Here is a 17,754-nt window from a genome sequence, read left to right as displayed (position 1 = left end):
ACAGATAAAACCTATTCAAATCTGGGGTAAAACACAGGGCAATGGGGATTTTTACAGTTTCTCGCAGCAATTATAAAACACAACAGCAAGTCAGAAAATTAACGCACAGGCTTAAATTTAGCTTACAATGATAGGGGATTTTTGTTCACAGCTATAAAACCTAGCTGCTAATCCTAGACACACACTGCCACCTTCTGGGGAAAGGATCCTGAGAGTTTATGCGCATGGAAATGTAATGGCAGAATGGGCTCCCAGGCTGTTTGTCGTAAGTACCGAGCTTTATTTTCAGTCGTCAAATAATTTTTATGGAGTTTTTATAATTACATTGCGTCAAAGCTAAAGGGAAACAGGGAAATGAAATGAAAATATCACAGAGAGAACAGAGGATCTGTGTTGTCCCTTCCAACTCTATGGCTCTATGGCTCTATCTACAAACTCTCTCTCTCTCTCTCTCTCTCTCACACACACACACACACACACACTTCAAGATCAGCATGATGATGTATTGTAATAAGGCAGGAATACCAAGACTTGCACCCAGAACTTTTACATTCGACCTACAAAGGAGCAGATGACATTTTGAACGCCACGTTTTTACGACATGCAAATCCAAACCTTTGCATGGTTAGGCTTCGCTTGCCTAGTGCCAATTAAGTGTGCACAGGACTGCAACCTAAGGGCCTGATCCCACTGAGTTCATTGGGGTTTATCCTCTAATAAGGACATAATAGGCATTACACGGGTCATTGGGCTACTGTGACTGCTTTGCTCTGTTCCTTATGCCATCTAGTTTAACAAACGCGTTGCGTGACTTTGAATTGCCTATGCTCCAGTCCCACCCCAACCCCAACGGATGCCGACAGCCGGAATGACACTATTTCACATATCGTGTAGACATTACTGGGAAGACGGGGTGAAAGAGACATGGAGACATGGAGCAGGGGCAGCTCAGTGTCTCCCACAATGCCTAGTGTGCACAGGATTTCAGCCTAATAATAATAACAATAACAATAATAACAACAACAACAATAATAATTTATTATTTAAACCCCACACGTCTGGCTGGGTTTCTCCAGCCATTCTGGGTGGCTCCCAACGGAATATTAAAAACACAGTAAAACATCAAACAGGGACCCAGGTGGCGCTGTGGGTTAAACCACAGAGTCTAGGGCTTGCTGATCAGAAGGTCGGCGGTTCGAATCCCTGCCACGGGGTGAGCTCCCGTTGCTCAGTCCCAGCTCCTGCCCACCTAGCAGTTCGAAAGCACATAAAAGTGCAAGTAGATAAATAGGGACCGCTCCAGCGGGAAGGTAAACGGCGTTTCCGTGCGCTGCTCTGGTTCTCCAGAAGCGGCTTTGTCATGCTGGCCACATGACCCGGAAGCTGTCTGTGGACAAACGCCGGCTCCCTTGGCCTATAGAGCGAGATGAGCGCCGCAACCCCAGAGTCGGACACGACTGGACCTGATGGTCAGGGGTCCCTTTACCTTTACCTTTAAAACATCAAACATTAAAGACTTCCCTAAACAGGTCTGCCTTCAGATGTCTTCTAAAAGTCGGATAGTTGTTTATTTCCTTGACATCTGATGGGAGGGCGTTCCACAGGGCGGGCGCCACCACCGAGAAGGCCCACTGCCTGGTTCCCTGTAACCTCACTTCTCGCAGTGAGGGAACCGTCAGAAGGCCCTCAGAGCTGGACCTCAGTGTCTGTGCTGAGCGATGGGGGTGGAGACGATCCTTACTTGATCCGATGCATGCTTATTCAGAAGTATGTTCCGCTAAGTTCATTGTGCTTCCCAGCTGTGTATTCCTGCAATTTAAGTCCTGCTGAAGTTATTGGGCCTTACTTCTGAGTAAGCATATTGAGGACCAGCTCTCCAGTTGCAGCCCAAGACACATGTATTTGAAAGTAACCCCGCTTGAAATCGATGCTACACACTGAGTTGCCTTTCACAGTTACAATGTCTTTCATTCCTACAATTACATGCATTCTGTTAGAATCTTCCTAATATTCCTTCAAGCTAACAATGGTTAGTTTTCAACAGGATAGTTTTCAGCATGTGCAATTTAGTTTAGGACAGACTTTATTTCTGAATTGATTTTTAGCAGTGTTTTTGAGCTTAATAAGACAAACCACAATTCCCATTTTGTTACCATCAGTAGTTCTTTTCTGATTTCCAGATTATATGGATGGATCATAGACCACGTTATGTATGCTGTTTCAAAAACAGAACAAATGTTACCTGGATGGCATATTTCATGATGTCCTTCCATGTTTTGTCCACAGAGGTGAATCGCCTCCCTTCTTCCGGCATCTGAGCCATAATGTCAGGGGAACTGAAAATTGGCTCCAGATACAACCAAGTGGCCTGAACTTTGAGCCATTCATCCAATATTTCCTGCACTAGCAAAAGTTTTGCTTCCCATTCCCTGCAAAACAGAACACACAGAGTTTTAGATCCTTGCAACCTTTCTCTTGGGATGGACGCCCGCAAGGCGCATAGTAAGTCCAAAAATTTGATACACCTGTAGAACTGGGAGTAAGGAAAAAATGCTAGCTCCGATGCAGTTCTCTCTCATGGTTTCACAAAGGAAAGCAGTTCCAGAGCCTGTGCTTACCCAGCAACACAATGGTTCATGCCCTGTTCCCTTTCCCATCCTAGCCACAGTTGGCCGGGGAGTCCATACCATGCAGTGAAATGCAAATTCTGTACCAAAAAGTCTCAGGCTATTAACGTTGAGCATAAAAGGTGTAACTAATTTTCCATAGTAACAATAATAAAAAAATAATTTATTACTTATACCCTGCCCATCTGGCTGGGTTTCCCCAGCCACTCCCAACAGAATATTAAAAACACGATAAAACACCAGACATTAAAAACTTTCCTAAACAGGGCTGTCTTCTAAAAGTCAGATAGTTGTGTATTTCCTTCACCTGTGCCTCCATGGACAGCTGTGAGTCCAAAATGACTCCCAGGCTGTGCACCTGGTGCTTCAGGGGCACAGTTACCCCATTCAGGGCCAGGGAGTCCTCCACACCCACCCGTCCCATCCCCCCAAAACAGTACTTCTGTCTTGTCAGGATTCAACCTCAATCTGTTCGCCACCATCCATCTTCCAACTGCCTCCAGACACTCAAACAGGACATTCACCACCTTCACTGGTTCTGATTTAAAAGAGAGGTAGGGCTGGGTATAATCAGCATACTGATGAACACCCAGTCCAAACCCCAGGATGATCTCTCCCAACGGCTTCATATAGATGTTAAAAAGCATGGGGGAGAGGACGGAGCCCTGAGGCACCCCACAAGTGAGAGCCCAGGGGTCTGAACACTCATCCCCCAACACCACTTTCTGGACACGGCCCAGAAGGAAGGAGTGGAAACACTATATAACAGTGTCCCCCCCCCCAGCCCCCAGCCCCCAGCTCCTCTAGATGGTCCAGAAGGATTTCATGGTTGATGGTATCAAATCCATAGACCTGTCCAATTTGCATGCTTATTTAGTATCCACCCTTTGTGTTTTTGTAAAGGCAGGAGGAGAGTGACACAGGACAAGCAAGAGGACATCTGTACGGAAATATAAAACCGTACACTCAGCATATTATTTCGCAGGGTTCCTGTGAGATTGCACGATGTAAGAATGGTGGGAAATTACGCAGAGGGTGGGCTCTGAGAGCCAAACTCTCCCTCCACCATAATGCTTCCCCCCCCAAAAAAAATGTCCTACCTGCTTTTCCTCCCAGAGGAGGCTACTTCCAGTCTCAAAGCAAAAAGAGAGAAAAAACCACAGGAGTTAAGGGGGATTGGGGAGCAGGAAGTATGGTAAAAGGAGTTTACCTCTCTTCTCCGGCCTGCCCTATACTTTAAACTACCTTCCTCCCATGTTGACTTTACAGTGGTACCTCTGGTTAAGAACTTAATTCGTTCTGGAGGTCTGTTCTTAACCTGAAACCGTTCTTAACCTGAGGTACCACTTTAGCTAATGGGGCCTCCCGCTGCTGCCGCGCGGCGGCGGCGGCGCGATTTCTGTTCTCATCCTGAGGTAAAGTTCTTAACCCGAGGTACTACTTCCAGGTTAGCGGAGTCTGTAACCTGAAGCGTTTGCAACCTGAAGCTTTTATAACCTGAGGTATGAAATCAGTAACCTGAAGCTTTTATAACCTGAGATATGAAATCAGCAATTTGCTTTTTCACAAAGGTCTGCCAACTCTCGCATGTCGTTTGAGCCACAAATAGCTTTGGATGATCAACGCCACAAATCAAACAAGGCCACTTGTGCGCTATGTTACTGAGGTCGCCCCCTTAGGAAATATTTTACCTCATCTTCTTTTCATAAGGTTTAATGAAAGGAGATCCTCTCATGGTCTGCGTTTTAACAATGTGGTCGTCCAGCAACATCTGAATATCATCCACAGACGATAAAATGTGAGTCCCGGTTTCCCTGTAAGGAAGAAGAACAAATTCCATGGCATCCCATTCTGAAATCATTTTCACCATGGCCTTCTCAAGCGAATGCTCTTTGCTGGCTGTTTCGCTGATGCCTTCGAATTTTTCCAAGAACTGCTCAAGGTGCATATCAATATATGAAGAGACAGTTGAATCTTCGGAGGGCTTAAGAGGGAACCCAGCTATTTCTGACATAGCTTCCCAGTGCCGGTCTTGCAAGCCAGGGTTGCAAATCACTTGGATCAACGGAATGTGCTCCTTAAATTCCTCCACTTTTGTCCTGACCCTCGTTGTTAGAAATAAGGCATTTGGGGAATCATGGAAGGTTTTTTCCAGTTTGTACAATGCACGCCAGTAGTTCCCTGTATCCAACTCAACTGTATCCGGATTCACCTTGGTGAATATTCCATCCATCCAGTTTCTGTATTTGGTGTTAAACTCTACTGCCATATCGTAAAGCCGAAGATACGGATTTAGGGTATCTTGGATTTTTTTACGTTGAGGATACTGAGATGTTAACCACCCATACGCCTCCTCCTCTGCATTAAACTGGTCAATCTAGAGAAAAAGCAGATTTTTTAAAAAAAAACTTAACGTAACATAGGTCATGCGTTAAATCATATCTATGCTACAACTTTTAGAGGGTGGAAGTCATGCATATGATTTTAAAATCTACACAATGCAGTAGGTACTGAGATACCAAAAAACACCTATCTGTGTACGTAATAATAATAATAATTATTATTATTTTTATTTATTTATTTATTTATTTATTTATTTATTTATTTATAGCCTGCCCATCTAGCTGGGTTTCCCCAGCCACTCTAGGCAGCTCCCAACAGAAAATTAAAAACACGATAAAAGATCAAACATTAAAAACTATCCCTAAACAGGGCTGCTTTCATATGTCTTCTAAAAGTCAGTTGTTTATTTCCTTGACATCTGATGGTTTCTGCCCAGAGATGGAAAGAAGATGTAGTACCAACCAAGGAAGAGTGGCTAATTAAAGTAATGGATTATGCCAAAATGGCAAGGTTAACGGATGTAACAAGAAACCAAGAAGAAGAGGTTTTTTTAAATTAAAGATTGAGGGAAATTTGTGGAATTATTTGAAAAACTCATGTATGCATTATTAATTAATTAATTAATTAATTATTAATGTATGCTCATTAGCAGGATTAACGTAAAACAAGCAGTTATACATATTATTAAGAGAAACTAAAGAATAAACTAAAGATGGGGTAATGTGGAAAAGGCAGTATGAAAATTAAAATCAAAAAGAAACTACAAAAGAGGAGGGAGGGGAGTCAAATATATGTGGATTAGAAATGTATGTGATTTGTGGTTTTGTAATTTGTATGCCTGTAAATCTTTGAAAAACAAAAAAAACAAAAATGTATATATACAGTTGTACCTTGGTTTTCAAACGCTTTGGCACTCGTACATTTTGGCTCCCGAACACCACAAACCCGGAAGTGAGTTTTCCAGTTTGCGAACGTTTTTTGGAAGCTGAACATCTGACGTGGCTTCTGCAGCTTCCGCTTGAGTGCAGGAAGTTCCTGCAGCCAATCAAAGGAAGTTCCTGCAGCCTTGGTTTCCGAACGTTTTTGGAAGTTTTCACTACTCTTTGACTTCAACAAACCTGACATCATCTACGTTGTCAGGCATATTGCAGGTAGCCGTGGATTCCCATAAATGACCTCGCAGGCGAAATGGGGAGGCCTGGCAGGCCGCATTTGCCAGAATTGAATCTGAGACCTTCTGTATGGTCTGTCATTGAGCTAAAAGCTACCGTGGTCTTTGAAGGCAAACCCAAAGCCTTACCTTATCAGCAGCTGCATCTAGCTTTGTATTCAACGCCTGGGCTTTCTTCAGGTACCGGTTGATTTCCTGAAGGTCCCCGTAAGAATAAAATTCTTCAACTTGCTTCGCATAACTCTCCAGCTCCTCGACAAATCTTTCACAGCGCATCTAACAAAAAGTTGAGACAGAGTATGAGGCAGAGGCAGAGGCATGCGTACACATCCTACAGTATTAGAAAACGAGGGCAGAAGTTTATTTGTGCATATTTAGTGTGCCTTTTGTCACTGGGTTTGCATAAGAAGAAATAAAAAAATACAGAAGATCAGTCCTGTAATACAAGTGAGAGCCAAGGATCTAAAACAGCCTAGCCATAAAGCCTATACAGCAGGCACCCCCAAACTTGGCCCTCCAGATGTTTTGGGACTACAATTCCCATCATCCCTGACCACTGGTCCTGTTAGCTAGGGATGATGGGAGTTGTAGTCCCAAAACATCTGGGGGACCGAGTTTGAGGGTGCCTGCTATAAAGCAATTAATTTAACTATTTTCCATGGAACTGTTACACATAAAACCTTTAGGTTTATGACTTACATTTTAAAAGGTAGGCTGGGGTGCTTTGTGAGTTAACAAGTTAAGGCCCCAACCCAGCTGTAGAAGCACAGAACCGCAGAATTGTGGAGTTGGAAGGGACCCCGAGGGTCATCTAGTCCAACCCCCTCCAATGCAGGATCCCCATCTGCTGGATCGTGATGGATCAGGGCGGAAACACTTTACTGCTGGGATTTTGGTAGGTCAACCACACTATTAAAAGGAATATAGCCCAAATTGGCACTTGCCTTGAGCAACTTAACTGATATCCACTTGCTTTAAAATAAGCACTCTAAACACAGCAATCCACAGTATTATCCCAGTAAACCAAGTACCTTTAAAAAAGAAAAAGAAGAACTGAACGCTTACTTTAAGCCCTTCTTGAAATTGTTCTGTTTTCTCCTTAATGATCTTTCTGTGTTCTTCAAAAATCTCCCCCATTCGCCCATACCACTGAAAGACACTGTTGTTCAGTCGAATATCTACTGGCGAAAAATTTGTACACTCTATGAGGAATGCAAGGCAGTTTTTAGAGTCAATTAATCTCTGCTCCATCTCCAGCATGTCAACTGTTTCCACTTTCTCGATATAAGCCTAGTGGGGGAAGAAACAACAACCAATTCATGCTCTTGGTGGCAAACACGTTTTAGCACTCTTTCAACCTGAAAAAACCATCTATTTATTGCATTTTAATGGACAACTAGTATTTATTCATTTATTTATTTTTAAACATGAAATTCAGCCACACTCAAGACAGAATTAGGTTTGCTTACATATGACAAAAGGAATTCCGAATAGAGTCATTAAAGTGTGCTTTATAAAAATTTGTTAAGCCAAATAGGAAGGAAACATTTTTTTATGGGGGGTGGAGTGTCACTTGCCCTTGGCGGTACTTTTGCGTAGCCTGTGTGGATTCTTAGAATTGAGATAACCTTTTGCTTTCAGTTTTTTTTAAAAAGTAAATTTATTTCCTTGTAAAAAGTAATGCGTACCTTAAATTCCATTAGTTCGTGTGTATTTGATGGAGTGGAAAGGGCCCTCTCTGCTATCTTTTCAAACTCTTCACACAGCCTGAAGTTGGAAAAGCAAATTAGATAGATGGGTAGACAGACAGAAACATACATGCAACAGATTTAAGAAAGCAATCCTTGTCACATTCCAGTGACACAGTGACTTTTGGTCTCAGCGGCGAGCAGGTTTCCTAGAACTCCCGAGATCCACCACCCAGAAGCACGTAAAGAAGAAGAAGAAGAAGAAGAAGAAGAAGAAGAAGAAGAAGAAGAAGAAGAAGAAGAGTTTGGATTTGATATCCCGCTTTTCACTACCCGAAGGAGTCTCAAAGCGGCTAACATTCTCCTTTCCCTTCCTCCCCCACAACAAACACTCTGTGAGGTGAGTGGGGCTGAGAGTGGGGCTGAGAGACTTCAAAGAAGTGTGACTAGCCCAAGGTCACCCAGTAGCTGCATGTGGAGGAGCGGAGACACGAACCCAGTTCACCAGATTATGAGTCTACCACTCTTAACCACTACACTCCCTGGTCCTGAATGGGGTAACTGTGCCCCTGAAGGACCAGGTGCGCAGCCTGGGGGTCATTTTGGACTCACAGCTGTCCATGGAAGCGCAGGTTAATTCTGTATCCAGGGCAGCTGTCTACCAGCTCCACCTGGTACGCAGGCTGAGACCCTACCTGCCCGCGGACTGTCTCACCAAGGTGGTGCTTGCTCTGGTTATCTCCCGCTTGGACTACTGCAATGCGCTCTATGTGGGGCTACCTTTGAAGGTGACCCGGAAACTGCAATTAATCCAAAATGCGGCAGCTAGACTGGTGACTGGGAGTGGCCGCCGGGACCACATAACACCGGTCCTGAGAGATCTGCATTGGCTCCCAGTACGTTTCCGAGCACAATTCAAAGTGTTGGTGCTGACCTTTAAAGCCCTAAACGGCCTCGGTCCTGTATACCTGAAGGAGCGTCTCCACCCCCATCATTCAGCCCGGACACTGAGATCCAGCGCAGAGGGCCTTCTGTCGGTTCCCTCACTGCGAGAAGCAAAACTACAGGGAACCAGGCAGAGGGCCTTCTCGGTAGTGGCGCCCGCCCTGTGGAACGCCCTCCCATCACAGGTCAGGGAAATAAACAACTACCTGACATTCAGAAAAAACCTGAAGGCAGCCCTTTTTAGGGAAGTTTTTAATGTTTGATATTTTTGTATTTGATTTCTGTTGGAAGCCGCCCAGAGTGGCTGGGGAAATCCAGCCAGATGGGCGAGGTACAAATAATAAATATTATTATTATTATTATTACACCACATTTGGAGCCCTGGGTTCATTCTGCCCCCCAGGGATTTTGCACAAAAATCTACCCGAGGTTAGCTTCCCCCTCCAACCAGCAGTAAAATGTGGGTGAGTAATTTTGTTGTCTTCATTCTAAAACAACCGATAAGCCAGTAATTATTGCTTATCTAATTCAAATCTACCAGGAGATCCAAGTCTACCTTCTATCTTGACTTCAGCATCCTTCTACAACGGATGAGAAGGGAAGGCCTACGCACGCCCCATTCTGAACGTCTTTTATAAAACGAGAAATGCTAACAATCCCACAACCACGCAGCGTCAGAGAGAGGGCAGGCAGAGTTGTAAGAGAAAACTGTCGCTTTACTGGGAACAGGGACCAATACAATAGGACCTGATCCTTTGCGCAGAATCGCCAAACCTATCAAGAAACAACGCAAGGGGCAAAAAATATATATAGCCCGAGCAATTATAATTGAGCGATAACTTGAGTGAGGTGCGTAATGGCATGAGAACATATACGGCAGTGAGAACAGAGCATCTTAAAAAAAGAACATGTCCTATCTAAGAAGGGGGGATTCACGCATGCAAACTGTTATAATATGTCCCGGGGGGGGGGGCAAGTGGTTAGACTGACCCCCAGGTAGGGACGAAGCCTGCGTGCCCTCCTGGCTACTCGAGTCCAGGGGCACATTAGTAATATGTGATTGTTCCCCAGCTTGAAGAACAACACACACAAGCCATTTTGGCTAAAACTACTTTATTGTAGGTAAACTGCAGAGTATGTCTCTGCGTGCCAGCTCATGATTTCAGAGCTGTCTATAATAGCGTCCAGCATCTCTTGAGCCAGAACTGAAAGTAAAACATCAGTAAAAAACATCACGTGTGTGGGAAAGCTGGTATGACCAGTGGCTTTCCCACAGGATGAAAACAGACACAACAGTCATGTGAACCTCGCTGCTGAGGCGTTCGCAGCTCGGCTTGTAATAATATCACAAGTGCACAACCAATGCTGGTGAAGACGTCCATTCGGACACAGGCATTCCCATCCACAAGGCATTCTCATACAGGCCCAACTGAATCAACTACATCAGAACTGAGGAGCCTCAGGCTCAGGGCTAAATGTGACCATTCCATCTTCTCCTGCATGGTCCCTTCCGACTCTCTACAACTCTATGATTTTTTTCCTGGCTGGGATGCATCCTTGAACTCCGATGATGCCACTTTGCTGAGGAGCAAAAACCTCAGATTTTTGCATGGCTGCCATGTAGCAAATTGCACAAAGGGACCCACCCACCTTTCCCTCTGGCCACATCCACCACTGGCCCACAGGCCTGGAAGGCTGGAAAAAAAAGGTTGCCCACACCTATACTGGGCACACCTTTTCACGTGGTTACAGATCCAGATCCTAAACTGCAGCCATCAGCTGTTAAAAATTAGGTACCCCCTTACTAGACTTGGATCGGGGCCACCGTTGTTTGTTCTTTAAAAAAAAAAAAGATATTACACTTACTTTGTATTTAGATCCTGGTGGTCTTTGAACATTTTGGCAATGATTTTGGAACAAATAGCATCAGCTCGTTTGGTCAGAGTTCTAATCAGTTCATCACAGTGCAGCTCATACATTCCAAGACGAATAACCTGCAGCACAAACAAGGGTGAGAAATTTGTTAATTACGGAAAGCAATAATCACCCCCCCAAAAAAATTTTTTTTGCAGAATTATAATAATCCTGCTGATCACCTGCATTTTTCTTTCTTTCTAAACATCCTGGAGAAAACTAAATGAAACTGCCCGGCACACTTCCATGCATACATTACCTTTCTAGAATTGTACTGAATTTCATCCCGGAGGTTTTGATACTGGGCAATCGCTCCTGTTATTTCGTCATACGTGTGCTCCTCCGAAAGGAACTGATCGATGTCCCGATCTGCTTGCTTGTTTATCAAATCACGGTACTTGTCGTAGAGGTTGAGGTGCTCAATAGGTGCCACGCTCTGCCTGGCAAGCTCCTCTCTCACCTTCCTCTTGTGCGCTTCCAAAATTTCATCAAGGATTACGGGTCTCAAGTTCATGGATCTGGTCTTGCTTTCAGGCTTTCAAAACAAGATATATGCATAGTTTCTCTTAGTTTTAGTTTCTTGGTTGCTAGGGCATGGGAGAGAGGGGTTTCCTTCTCACATCCCAGTAGGATCTGGCATCCCCCTCATCTCAGGAAGAACCTCTCCGACAAGGAGAACGTTACTGAGAAATCATCCCCTCCAGTGTCAACAGAGCTTACTTCCATGGAAGAAACAGTGTTCAGATCTATTGCTCACAAGGTATAGTTCAGCTTCTCAGCTCAAGGCTGGCAGAAAAGCAACAAACTATGTTATTAGAGAATTGCTTACCCACTTTGAATAAAGCTTGGTCTCCACTCTGGGCAGCAGGTTAACAGCTTTCACCATAACCGAATAAATATTCAGAAATATGACTTCATAGTCAGAAAATGTAGGCTCAAACTTAACACTCTCGTTTTCAAGGATCAGCCTTATTATAAATCCAGAGTGTTCATAGGCTCGGTGAGATTTCTGCCGGAAAAGAACTACTGGTGAATGCGTTAGCTAGCATACAGATGAGAAAGCAATCAGGCTCAATGTATAATGACTCCAACCCTGCGCTTGTCATCTGAGACCATTCTCTCTGCCCCCCGTCCCAGAGAGGTTCGGAGGGTGGCAACAAGAGAACAGGTGGTGGCTCCCCGATTGTGGAATGTTCTCTCCAAAGAGGTTTGCCTAGTGCCATCATTACATGTCTTTAGGTGCTAGGCAAAAACATTCCCAGGCCCATGGCTATTTAATAATCTACAGCCTGTGAAAGTGTGGAGGAGAGGTTATTATGATGACTATTTTTTATTAAGTTGTCAGTATGCTTCTTATTAGGGATGCGGGTGGCGCTGTGGGTTAAACCACAGAACCTAGGGCTTGCTGATCAGAAGGTTGGAGGTTCGAATCCCCACGACGGGGTGAGCTCCTGTTGCTCAGTCCCAGCTCCTGCCCACCTAGCAGTTCGAAAGCACGTCAAAGTGCAAGTAGATAAATAGGTACCGCTCCGGCGGGAAGGTAAATGGCATTTCCGTGCGCTGCTCTGGTTTGCCAGAAGCGGCTTTGTCATGCTGGCCACATGACCCGGAAGCTGGCTGCGGACAAACGCCGGCTCCCTCGGCCTATAGAGCGAGATGAGCGCAGCAACCCCAGAGTCGGACATGACTGGACCTGATGGTCAGGGGTCCCTTTACCTTTATGCTTCTTATTATGTTTTTATTATGTTTCTATCATTGATGTTCTGTAATGTGTTTTTAATGTTGTACATCACCCTGGGATCTTTTGATAAAGGGTAGTATATAAATTGAATTATTATTATTATTATTATTATTATTATTATTATTATTATTATTAAGAAGTGTGGAATTATTGGACTCTTCAGACATCTGTCCATTCTTCAAGAAACATCAAGTTTTCAGGGCTGAAACAATGGCTTCTGTTTTGTTTTGCAGTGACTTAGGAACAGATGTCTCTTATGTGTTCACAAGAAACATAAAAGTTCCTGAGTCATGATCAAGAAATGAATGAATGAGGCCACATTACACTGAGCCAGGCCATTGGTCCATCTAGCTTAGTACTCTCCAAGGCTTACTGAGGCTCACTGCATAATGCTAAAACTACGATATGCTTGTTACATACAAAGTAGGCCAATAAGAGGCAATATGAGTTGACTCATCATGTTGGTAACCGTTGACACCTGTTCCACCCTGACTTTCAAATTTGCAAAGATAATTGCAATCAGTACATTAATCACAATCTTCGCGATCATGGTATCTCCCCTGCTAGGCAAAGTATCGGAGCATTAATAATAATTTCACGTGTCTGAATCCAACCTTTCCCCTTGAATATTCAAGACTCGCAATCACCAGCTGAGCATCGGTCACATGTCAGCCAAGCTACAGCGGTGTTCCTTTGTGTATCAATAGCCAAAAAAAGAGTGCCTTATTTTTCACAGCCTTTTGCAGCCCTCTATCTTCCTAGAAAATATATTCAGACGAAGCACAATGAAAAATGGGACATGTATAGACAAGTTCATAGTCCAGCCAGGGACTCTTACTTACTGGAGGGGCTACAATTAAATCTGTAAAATCCTGCATTGAAACCAAAGCTAAACTTTGAAGTTGCTGGGTCATTAAAGTAGCAGCACAGTTGAAGAACGCCTCTAATTTAGCACTGCTGGCATTCGTGGGCACTTGCTTTCGTTTATTGCCTTGGTAATAGATATTCTGCACTTCTGGAAACCACCTGAAAGGAAAAGGAAATGTTTTAAGTGAATCTCACCTGAACACATCTTTTAACACTATTTTTGGTATTGTTGACTAAACTGTTTCTGTCAGTATACAGTAAACCTTTTTTCCCACTAAAAGAAAAACAAGAACTTTCCATCATATCTGCGGTACCGCAGGCCACGCAGGAGCATTCTCTTTTATAATGTCCCCTCAACAGGTTCCCCATGTTCTCCTAAGGGTTCAAACATCCTGCCTTGCAAAACCATACAATAAAGTATGAGGCATCAAATAGACGTGAGCTGCTTGACATCAATGATGTCACGGGCACAAGCCAATCGGATCCCAATACCTTGGGAGTCGAACAGAATCCGTTCCGGAAGCCAAAATGTTCCCAAACCCAATTGCAGCTTCCGATTGGCTGCAGGAAGCTCCGGCAGCCAATCGGAAGCCGCGGAAGCCCTGCCGGACAATCGGCTTCCAAAAGAACGTTCGAAAACCAGAACAGTCACTTCCGGGTTTCGATCGTTCGGGAGCCAAAACGTTCGAGAACCAAACTGTTCGACTTCCAAGATACGACTGTACAGCCACATTCTGCACAGCACTCCAAATGACAATAAACACACTGGCTAAGAGAATAATCACATCTTTCCAACAACAAAATAATAATAATAATAATAATAATAATAATAATAATAATAATAATAATTTATTTATACCCCACCCATCCGGCTGGGCCTCCCCATCCACTCTAGGTGGCTTCCAACAAAACATTAAAATACAATAGTCTATTAAACTATTAAGTCTGTTAAAAGCTTCCCTAAACAGGGCTGCCTTATGGTGTCTTCTAAAAATCTGGTAGTTTTTCTCTTTGACATCTGGTGGGAGGGCGTTCCACAGCACAGGTACCACTACTGAGAAGGCCCTCTGCCTGGTTCCCTGTAACTTGGCTTCTCAACAATGAGGGAACCGCCAGGAGGCCCTCGGAGCTGGACCTCAGTGTCCGGGCAGAACGATGGGGGTGGAGACGCTCCTTCAGGTATACTGGACCGAGGCCCACCAAACAAAATATGGTGGGCTCTTCCGTGAAAAAAACACTGCACCCCCCCCCAAATAACAATATCATTGCAGATTAACAGGAAATTAAAATTAAAATAAAGAGCAGAATTGATTCCATTTGAACACACGAGAGTAGCGACAGGCTGATGTACACATATACATACCCCTAGACAGTTCTAGTATTCATATCAAAAACACCATTTCAAGGATGACAGGAAACTCCATCCTTGAAGAAGCAATCGAAAAAGGAGTTGTGGCCAGCCCTTAAGCCTGAGGTACATTATTCACAGAATATGCTTTGGTCTTACTTTTTAAAAAGTGCGTCTTTGGTAGCTTCCATATGCCTCACAACTATGTTCTGGAAGAATGAGAGCTCCATCGAATCCGAACGATTATGAAATGCTTCTTTATCAAATAAGCGCAAATCTCTGTAGGAGTCATGAAAACAATCTGGAGTAAACACCTTTTCCTAAGTCACTTGCTTCTGGTGTTTATAGCTTTAAACAAAGAAAACCGTGAATGCTCCGTTCTGTTGTCGAAGGCATAGCATGCTTCCTTTGCTTGATACAGACTGGAAAGTTGGTAGACACAGCCTTAATTTCCAAATCACAACAAGGACTTCCATATGATGAGCAGGAATATAGCCAGTTGCCCCAGCCGGATTGAGAAGGCGATTGGGCCGCATATGGCCCCTGGGCCTTAGGTTGCCTACGCCTGGCATAAATGGTCTCCTATATTTGTAAATCATTATTGTCTGCAAGTATGAAGCTCGGGCAATTCTGCGTAACATAAAAATATGTGTGATTTCAGAAAGGAAGGAAGGAATCACAGGTATTTTTGCTCAGGTAATATAATTCATTTAGAGGGGCATCGAGTTTCCCCCCATATTGAGGGGGCCTGGCGTCAAACATAACACACCCCTCAGCATGTCCTACCCCCGCTCAGCGGTGGTGGGCTGCACAGGACGGTGGTCCCCTCAATATTGGGGGGGCTCAGCCCCCTACCCACAAATATTGAGGGGGTTGGAGCCCCTTCTGCCCCCTATAGTTGGCTCCGCTGATCTTCTATTAATGAGGGAAATGAAACAAAGAATGTCAGGACCACAAGGTAGTAATTCTCAACTTTTCAATTATATTTGGCGGAGAACAAACCCACTGGATCCTGAACAATAATTCCCAGAGCAACAATTTTGCCTGTGCGAAACGAAATTAATCAGATTTCATATCTCTAAAAGAAAATTAGCTGCCTATTATTTAAAAGCAGATTATCTTTTTGGACTAGCTGACATGTCAAATTAAATTTTATTAAGCTATCTGGTGAGTTGTCAGGTACTTCTCTGCCGCCTGAAAACAAAGCAAGAACGAACAACTCAATTAAAACTTCCCCGATAAACTTAACTATCTGGTGACTTAAGAGAACAAAACCAAACATGACCAAGTAACAGTTTAAAGGAAATTTTTTCTTGTCTTTTTTTTTTACCGCAATATATATTTATTAATGCAATAATCTGAGCATCAGGGATGGAAATATTCCATCTGGGAATAAGCCCAACAGCTGATTTCAATGAAAAATGGTAACTTTGTGACCTTGCTCTGTCAGGACAGAAACCTTATTCTTATGGCACAACTCTAGAAATGTTTTAAAGGTAATGTGCTCTGACAACAATTAGTTCCTCCAGGGCTCTTGCTGTCAGAACGAGGCCCTGCCACAACAGAACAAGCCAATCAAACTTTCTCTTATTTCCCTTCATACTGACAGCCCAGGGTGAACATTTTGAGGTATTAGTTTAGCTTTAGTTCTTTTTGAATTTATTATATTTATTACTTGCCAGTGTTCAAAACTAAGCAGCTGCACCTCTGATTACTTTTTTTTTTTTTTTTAAAGATTTTATTATTTTCAATAAAACACCAAAAAACACAATTAAACAACAACACAAGGTATAAAAACAACAATAAAAACAATAACAATAACAATACCAATAAACATAAAAAGAAAAAAGAACATATACATACCTTAACCATTACCTATCTTTATACTTTCCTTGTTACTAACTTCTTAATTTGGGGGACTTCCCCCATTCCCTCCACTGTCTTCAAAGTCAAAAAACATCTTAAAGGTAGCTTTATATCTTGTTCATTTAACAATTGCTCGAATTTTTGATATGCTTAACTTTACACAATCATGATCTTACTCAACTATAAATCTTATCTTAATGTCAAGACTTAACTCCTATTTAACAAATAAATCATTCATTCAAAAATTTTCTTTTGCCAGTTTTATCAAATATAACCCTACTAAAGCCTCTAATTTATCTCTGCTCAAATATTCAATTTTACTGATTTAACTAAATAGTCTTTAAATTTTTTCCACTCTCGTAACACCGTCTCCTCCCTCTGGTCCCGGATTCTGCCGGTCAGTTCTGCGAGTTCCATGTATTCCATCATCTTCATCTGCCATTCTTCCACCGTTGGTATCTCTTCCCCTTTCCATGTTCTTGCCAATAATATTCTAGCTGCTGTTGTGGCATACATAAAAAACACTCTGTCCTGACTGGGTATCTCTTCGTTGGTCATGCTCAGAAGAAATGCCTCTGGTTTCTTACAAAAGGTAACTTTCATTACCTTCTTCAACTCATTATAAATCTTATCCCAGAAAGCATTTACCGCTGGGCACAGCCACCACATATGATAAAAGGTACCTTTCGCATGTTTACATTTCCAACATACATCTGACATTTTGGTATTCATCTTAGCTATCTTAACTGGTGTCAAGTACCATCTATAAACCATTTTCATTATGTTTTCTCTTAAACTATGACAAGCAGTAAATTTGATACCTTTTTGCCACAATCTCTCCCAGTCATCCATCATGATATTATGTCCTATATCTTTCGCCCAATCTATCATTGATGATTTAACCAGTTCGTCTTTCGTATGCCACTCTAGCAAAAGATTATACATTTTGGAAAGGTTCTTAAAGTTCGATTCTATCAGTTCCGTTTCCAGTTTTGATTTTTCTACTTGAAAACCAACTTTTTTGTCCATCTTAAATGTTTCAAATACCTGATGATAGTGCAGCCAGTCGGGGACCTGGCTTTTCACCTGATCATAGCTTTTTAGCTTAAAAGAGTCCCCTTCCTGCTGCAATATGTCCATATATCTTAACCAGTTTGCAGACATGTTCGGTCTCTTATAGGCCTTGGCCTCCACTGGAGAGATCCATCTAGGAGTCTTTCTCTCTAACAAGTCTTTATATCTAG

Source organism: Lacerta agilis, chromosome 1 (genome assembly GCF_009819535.1).
Source record: "Lacerta agilis isolate rLacAgi1 chromosome 1, rLacAgi1.pri, whole genome shotgun sequence".
NCBI lineage: Eukaryota > Metazoa > Chordata > Lepidosauria > Squamata > Lacertidae > Lacerta > Lacerta agilis.
The sequence above is the reverse complement of the archived record's forward strand: the minus strand, read 5'-3'. Positions refer to the sequence as shown.